This window comes from Mastomys coucha, unplaced genomic scaffold (genome assembly GCF_008632895.1).
Source record: "Mastomys coucha isolate ucsf_1 unplaced genomic scaffold, UCSF_Mcou_1 pScaffold7, whole genome shotgun sequence".
Lineage (NCBI taxonomy): Eukaryota > Metazoa > Chordata > Mammalia > Rodentia > Muridae > Mastomys > Mastomys coucha.
The window spans coordinates 65377569-65385800 of NW_022196913.1; the positions used below are offsets into that span (position 1 = coordinate 65377569).

At 44.7% G+C, this 8232-nt stretch overlaps 1 long non-coding RNA gene across 1 annotated transcript; it reads right to left on the reverse strand.

Annotated features, from left to right (window-relative positions):
- Nucleotides 1-1539: 1539 nt before the first annotated feature.
- LOC116081924 lies at nt 1540-7093 on the reverse strand. Its single transcript, XR_004115093.1, has 4 exons — nt 6941-7093; nt 3788-3876; nt 3115-3193; nt 1540-1626 (listed from the first exon to the last, which is right to left on the reverse strand). It is a non-coding gene; the product is annotated as an uncharacterized LOC116081924 (long non-coding RNA).
- Nucleotides 7094-8232: the final 1139 nt, after the last annotated feature.

Consider the following 8232-nt stretch of genomic DNA (forward strand, 5'->3'; position numbering starts at 1 on the left):
TGGTTCAGGACAGCAAGCCCCAAACTCCCTCCATTTTAGCAGCAAGAAGTAAAGTCCTTCTATTTCACATGGAATGGGGGTCAACCCTCTGAAAAGCAACACCCACAGCCCTTCGCTCCATGGAGCTGGGCTGCTGTCAGAGGGTCTCCAGAGCTGCCACCCTTTGAGAGGCTGAGATAATGATTGGGAAGGTGGACATGGTAATAGAAATGCAGAGAAATGCACAAAGGGGTGAGATGGAGGCTCCACGTGTCACCTCATGGTCTAGTTCCCATATAGGAGAGACACAGGCTGGGCAACCCTACTACTCAAAAAATATAAAACAGGAAAAAAAATAAAACCAACATCGTCCCAAATCCAAAATGTGTGAGTGTTATCATGACGTCAAAGAGGTTCCCTTATCAGAGAATGTTTTCAACGTGTGATGTTCAGTTCGAAAAATCCATGAAATATCTCCAAACTCTAAAATCTGAAACATTTCCACTGAAGGGCTCTCGGCTAACATGCTGCCCGCAACTTTAACTTGCATGTGTCCCAGTACTATTTCTTATTAGCGATATGACTTTGGGAAAGACACCTCATCTCTCTGAGGTTCAGTAAAATGAACTGGAGAGATGACTTAGCAGCTAAGAACGAACATACACCGCTCCCAGCACTCACACCAGGTGACTCACAACTGCCTGTAACTATGGCTCTGGGAGATCTGATGCCCTCTTCTGGCATCCTTAGGTATTTGCACTTGCACGTACATACCCACACATAGACATATAAAAATACACAGAGTTAAAGAACAATAAACAATGTCTTAAAAAGAAAAAAAGAGCAGGGCGGTGGTAGCACACGTCTTTAATCCCAGCACTTGGGAGGCAGAGGCAGGTGGATTTCTGAGTTCGAGGCCAGACTGGTCTATATAGTGAGTTCCAGGACAGCCAGGTCTACACAGAGAAACCCTGTCTCAGAAAAAAAAAAAAAAAAAAAAAAAAAAAAAGAGATATCAGCTGGGCTGCTGAATGAGATACATATAAAAACTTGGTAAGTGAAAATAAATCACACCCTCAGTAAGAAAGCACTCATGGTGACAGGGTGGCCTTGTCCAAGGTCACTTTCAAGGATTTACCCACATTTTCTTGCAACAGCAGTCGGGGGTGTGCATACAACTTTGCACACAGAAGGTGCTCAGGGCATACTAATTAATTTGATTCCATTTCTCTGTCCACTCAATCCCAATTAAGCTTCTGTTGCCACCTCAAGTTGACATGGATCTCATTAGCTCACAAAGACCAGGCTAATCCAAAGCTAATCCAGATGTGTGTGGGTGGGGGGGTGGGGATTAATGCAAGAGCGGTCAGGCTGGGGCAGCCATGCAGGACTCGGGTAGTGAAGAGCGGGGTCTCAGGCTCTCCGGTAAGTAAGAGTGGACACCGTTCTGGGTATTGGCCTCAGCTCTAGAAAATTTCCTAGAACCTTCTCATTTAGACTTCAATTTCTCCTGGAAGGCCTAAGGGTTCCTAAGATTATACCAGGGGCTAGAATTCAACTTCTGCTCACCCTAGTGGATGGTGAAGCGTCCACATCATCCTACCAGCCCTCAGCCTCCTGACTCTCAAGGTCACACCTTGGTCAAACCTGGGAACAAATGGAATGGCTTGGGGAATGATGTTCATGTATTTTCACAGACACTGGCAGATAGATGCCACACTAGCTCTCACAGTCATTCCCTTACCTAGCATCTTCAATTTCAATAACACACACCATAGCTTAGCGTTGGGGGTCTCTTGTCTTGTTTTGTTTTTGTGTCTCTTGTTTTGTTTTGCTGTTTTGTTTTGTTTCATTTTGTTTATTTTTACCTCATCTGGCCAGTTGAGTTTCACGTGCATGAAAACTAGAGCACCCACTTCTCACTGATCTCTGACTGTGGAAGGCCAGGTAATCTGTGGAGCCATTTATCTCTGAGTGAAGCTTATGTTCCATTGCAGAGGTGCTGTGACTTGTGTGAAAGCCAAATGGGAAGATTCCATCAACTCCCTCTAAGTGTCCTAAGACACATCCAAAAATTCATACCAGGCTAGGCCTGTCCTGGCAGGTGGCAGGACAAAGCTGCAGGGACACTCAGTGCACTGTCTGCACTCAAGGCCTAGGCTATCTAGGGATTAGGATTCATACTCAACATGCAAGTGACCACGGAGCAGGACTCGCTCACCTAACTTTATTTTCCAATGCTGTAACAAAATACTCGAGACTAGGCAATCAGTGAAGCATAGAAGTTTATCTGTATCAGGGTTCTGAAGATCAGAAGATGCAATGGTATGATGCTGTCATCTCTTAGTGTCTGGTAGGTATGTGGGAGGGAGGTGTCACAGGGATGACACCTGGAGCAAGCATGTTAGCTCAGACAGGCAGATCGTCTCCTGCTATCGTGGGACTCCATCCCGGGCCTCATCTAATTCCTCTTCCCAAAGGCCCCAGTTCCCAGTACTAGGGCTAGGGCTGTCAGTCAGTCTCTGCTTCTCTGGTTTTTCCTTCCCAGCCACCACTGAGTAATGATGTTGCTCTCTCTAAACCCATTACCTTGAGTATTTGTTACAGTAACGGACAGCTGGCCATGTTCCTCTTTCTTCCTGAATAAAAAGTGAAGCTCAGCATTGGCCCAAGAGCCATTGGTTCAAGGTCAAAATGGCCCTTGTCAACTTTCACTTCGCATTGTCTTAGAATTAAGGGAAGCTGGTAAAGCAGAGTGGTGGGTGGAGCTAACCTTTGACTTCTAAAAGACATCAGAATAGATATAAATGCTCCTTTTTTTTGAGAGAGAGAGAGAAGCTGAGTCCTCAGTAACTATACCATTCTCCCGTTGTTTATTGATTGATTTATTTATTTTTACCAATCTGTTGAGATCTAACTGTGAGGACATCAGGAGAGGGGAGAGCCTGGTGCCAGTGCTGTGAACTCACCTGGACTCAGGCAGAGCAGAGTCTCTGCAGATCTAACTGTGAGGACATCAGGAGAGGGGAGATCCTGGTGCCAGTGCTGTGAACTCAGGCAGAGCAGAGTCTCTGCAGATCTAACTGTGAGGACATCAGGAGAAGGGAGAGCCTGGTGCCAGTGCTGTGAACTCACCTGGACTCAGGCAGAGCAGAGTCGCTGCCTCCGGTTCCCTTATCACGAAATCGAGGTCCAGAGGTGTCCTATGCAAGATCTGACAGTGAGAACCAAGATTAGCTCGAAGAGGCGGAGGTCTCCCGTACGCCACGCGTGTAAGAGATTTTGATGGTAAAAAACAAATGAGGTAGAGTTCACATATCCATGTCATTCTATAGCTCATAATCTGCCAATGTTTGGATTTTTTTTTTCTTAGTCTTTTTTACTTTTTTGAAAACAGTGATTATAACCACCCCTAATTTTGGCCTTCATTTTCTTTCTTAAACACTGGAAGTCTTGGTACCAAGAAGAGCTGCTGTCCTGAGGTGGGCCCTGCCCTGACCTGGCTGGCTTTTCCTCTCACCCCACGATTTCCTTGGGAGGGAGCTTGTGATTAATGTGGCCCAGCCCAGTAATTTGCAGCATGCTAGCCAGCTCCCCTCAGCTCCAGCCATAAATCTAATGAGGTCAAGGACTTAGGGCAGCCAACAAACCACTCTTTGAAAGAGCTGGGAGTATCCAGGCAAGATATCTTGGAATATTATGGATTAGACTGTAGGCTCAGCTTTTTGTTCTTGTTGTTGTTGTTGCCATCAGTCAACTAGAGATTCATAACCCAAAAGTGGTTTCTGAGAAAGTCCTGGGTGCATACCTCAGAACGCCTGCTCCCCATCTCCAGACAGAGTGACTTGTGAAGTTTAATCTCCCTTAAGCCCCAAGACTGCAGACTCCTCCATCAGTCTGGGAAACAAGATACAAAAAGTTCAAATTCTACCACTGTTGCTTACCAGCTGCATGACCCTGGGCATCCCTTTGTCCCTCTCCAGGTCAGAATCCTCATTAGAATGAGAAGAGAATCAGAGAGTACCTGAGAGAATGTTACCCACTGTAGAGCACACACAGATACCTGAAGAAATATGTTAATTTTGACCTAAAGATTTGTCTGTTTCACACATTTCCCAGCATTTTTGTGTGTGTGTGTGTGTGTGTGTGTGTGTGTGTGTGTGTGTGTATGTGTGTGTGTGTGTGTGTGTGTGTTGAGACAGTGTTTCTCTGTTTAGGGCTGGCTATCCTAGAATTCACTCTGTAAACCAGGCTGGCCTCAAACTCAGAGATCTGCCTGCCTCTGCCTTGTAAGTGCTGAGATTAAAGGTGTGTGCCACCACCACCCAACCCCAGCAATTATTTTTAATCTCAGAATTTCTTTACCCTTTTAAAAACTATCACCCTCAAAACATTTGTTCGTTAAGAGCCATGTCTATCGGTACTTACAATTTTATGGCAAAACTGAAAACAAAACTTGCTAAAGCACAGCTAGCCTGGCATGGTCACCATCAGCCTCTCGGGGACGCTGCTGCACAGGCTGCAAACGAACCACCAGTTTCTTGTGTCAGCGTTGGTCACACAGAACTCTGCTCAAACACCGGGCACATGATCTGTATGCCTCCGCACAAGCGCTAGTGGACTTCACAACTCCCATCTCCAACCTTGGCATTAGCTTATCATCAATCGAAGAACCTCCTCTTTGTTTAATGAACTACTTGGGCTTTGTTTTCAACTGTCCGTCATGTTGTAAGTATATTGTTTCTCCTGATGTCCCTCTTAGCAGAAGCAGACAACCTTTGGTAATAATAATAATAATAATAATAATAATAATAATAATAATAGGGCTAGAGAGATGGCTCAGTGGATAAGAGCACTGATTGCTCTTCTGAAGGTCCTAAGTTCAAATCCTAGCAACCACATGGTGGCTCCCAACCATCCGTAGTGGGATCTAATGCCTTTTTCTGATGTGTCTAAAGACAGCTACAGTGTATGTACATATAATAATAAATAAATCTTTAAAAATAATAACAATAACAACAACAACATTTGGTGGTGTATACTAGGCAGCAACTTAAGTGCCACTGGGCCAAGATCTTAAAAAAAAAAAAAAAAGTTACCTAACTCAAATGTAACAATCTTCCCACAATGTATCCATTGCTACTTCAGAATCAACAGAGCAATTACTGGAGGGAGACTCTTGGTAACAGGCTCCACGTTTATACTTCCTAACTCACGATATTCATTCCACAATCACGATGTCTTTTTTTAAAAAAATTCTTTTGCCTTATGTTATTTTTATTTTGTGTATGTGGGTGTTTGTCTGCACGTATGTATGTGCAGTGTGTCTGTACCTGGTACCCAAGAAGTTCAAAAGAGGATATCAAATCTTCTAAGCCTGGAATTTCAGAGATTATGAGTCACCGCGCGGGTGCTAGAAACCAAATCCTGGTCCTCTGCCTGAGCAGCCAGTGCTCTAGACTCCCGAACCATCACTCTGTCTCCTTACTCTCCTTTTATTAATTAAGATATTTGAGGAAATTGGCAACATGTTCCCCAAATGTATATAAGGTGGGGGGTTGGCGGGTGGGGGATAGGCGGGTGGTGTTGTACGTATGCTCACTTGCTTATTAGTTTAGATAGTCTTACTGTGTAGATTTTGTTGGCTTGGAAGTCAGTATGTAGACCAGGCTGGCCTTGAACTTAGAGAGATCCACTTGCCTCTGCCTCCTGAGTGCTGGGATTTTAGATAAGTGCTGCCGTATCAGATAAATCAGTTTTAAAATGAGTAAAGGAGTTGAGTGAATATGTCTCAGAAGAAGACACGCAGATGGCCTAAGAGCCCATAAAAATCTGCTCCACACGGCCAGGCATAGAGAGATGCAAACGAAACCACAGAGGTACCACCTCAATCTCACTCAACAGCACGAATAAGAAAGACAAGGGCCTGTGAGGATGGCCAGAGATTAGGATCCTCCTCCACCACCTTCAAGGACTTGAAGATGTGTGCAGCAATTTTGAAAAACAATCAATCAGGCAATTATTCAAAATTATCACAGGGCCAAGCCATGCCACTCCTAGGGGTGTGTTAAAACACGTGTTCATACAAGCACTTGTACAAATCCCCGAGTATCTAGCAACTAATAAATGAGTAAGTGGGCTGTACCATACATTTGAATATGACTCAGCAAAAGGAATAAAGGGCTAATTCATACAACAGAGACCTGGCCATAAATGGCCACACATTAAATATGAGTCTATAACAACTGGAAACAGATTAGTAGTGGACAGGGGCTGAAAAAAGACAGTCTTAAAGGGTTTCTTTTAAGGTGATGAAGTATTCAGAATTGGTCAGCAGTGACGGCTGCCCAACCTTGGGACCAGATCACCAAAACTGAACCGTCCACTTTACTGTGGAAAATCTTTCTCCGTGGAAACGTTGCTTTACCCGATCCTGCTCTGGAGTTGGATTTCATGAAGCTGCCCTTGTCCTGCTTCTTCGACCTTCCCACTTACCCCAAGCGATGAAGCCAAGCAAGTTATTAACTTTACAAAGTTGAAGTAACCTGCATTGCCGAGGGCTGAAGAAAACACAGCTTAAGCCCTGGGCAGAACATATATATATATATCATGAATCAAAGCTAAAAAGGGCACGTTAGCCAAGCCAGCCATGATGAAAGACCTTGGCTTCTCACTGGCGTGCTTTCAGAGCAGATGTGTTCCCTGGGTGAGAAAAACAGACCCGTTTTTTAATGTAGGGAATTTAGTCCTTTTGAGCAGAGCTGGGTCCCCACACTCTTTCCTCCTTAGTTTGCCATGGTCTCCCATCCAGATCCCCACCTGAATCAGTTAGGATTGTATGAGTGCTAGACAAAATGGTGGGGGGCAGCTGAAAATGTTGGACCCTTTCCTGGTACAGACAAAGGCTGCCAGCCCAGCAGCTCCGTAGGCCTCTGGACAGCAGAGAAGAGCCTGGACCTACCCTAATTCCTGGATTCCTCGGTTACCAGCTGTCCTCCTCCTGGCTCCCCACTGAGGTTAGCACCCCAGCCTAGCAGTCTGGGAGCCAACTGTCCCTGACACGTTGTTGCAGTCACAGATATAGACAAGCAAGATAACTCAAGCCAAGAGACAAGAAGAATTAAGGAGACACATGAGCCCGCCGCCCAGCGCTTCAAGGCTATCTCACAGCTGAGAGCTTGCAAATACTCCTCTGCCTTCCCGGAACGTTCTTGGCTCATGAAACATATTTCAGATTCCTCCAACAGGTTGCCCTGGAGCCACTTCCCCTTAAAGGAGCCATTCTCAGGAGCAGCTATGAGGCAGCTGCAAAGGCATAAGAGGGAGTGAGCACGGGGACTTCTCCTTTGTTCTTCTCCTCAAGTGGCCACGAGTTCACTAACCCTATTAGCGTCAAGAATTACCAACCAAAGTGGTTCTAGAAATAAGAGAGACTGTGAGAGCCCCGAGCCCCAGCCCAGCTTCCACACAGCCCCAACTTCCATTCCTCTGGGGAAACACATCTTGTCCTGCTGAGGAATCTTGATAATCTGACAAATATCTGAGCCTTTCATAATGCAGACATTTTATTGTCCACAAAAAGGTCATTCAGTAAACTAAAGCCAGAGAAAGGAAATGGGGAGGAAAAAAACCATGAGGCTTAATGAAAATTAAAGAGATGAAAAAAAAATATTCCTCCCAAAGCTACTTTGCTGGATTATATGCAAATAATCGGAAACACATTTTGCAGAATCAGCCACCCTTGAACTGCTCTTAGAGTCCTAAGTTAATAGAAGGATGCTCGGCAAAAGTTAAACTGAAAACAGCAAACATGTCTGGGGTTCTTCCAGACCTCAAAATGGCTTTTAAAAAAATGCTTAAGATTTCATTCTTCCAAAAATATCTAGATGCCTTAGGATAATTTCCCCTGCCAATGGTGACTAAACCAGGAGGCATCGACAGCCCTCCACATATTTCAATCTGGATTCAGTTACTGGGAAACTTCCCATCCAGCCATATTTAAGGCAAGCACTTGCCTACCAGTTCAATGGATCTCTTTTTTTAAGTGTTCTATGAAGTGGTACTAAATATAAGTCCATTCAAAAGGTCTCTAAGTGTCTCTTCTGGGAAAGAGAAGAGAAAATGACGTCAGAATTAAAAAGCAAAAAACAAAAAGAAACAAAAAACCAACTTCTGTCAGTATCAACTCCCCCACAGTCCTTGTGAGTTCCTCTGGACTCCACCCTGACCGGTTTATGCCTGAACACGCAACCT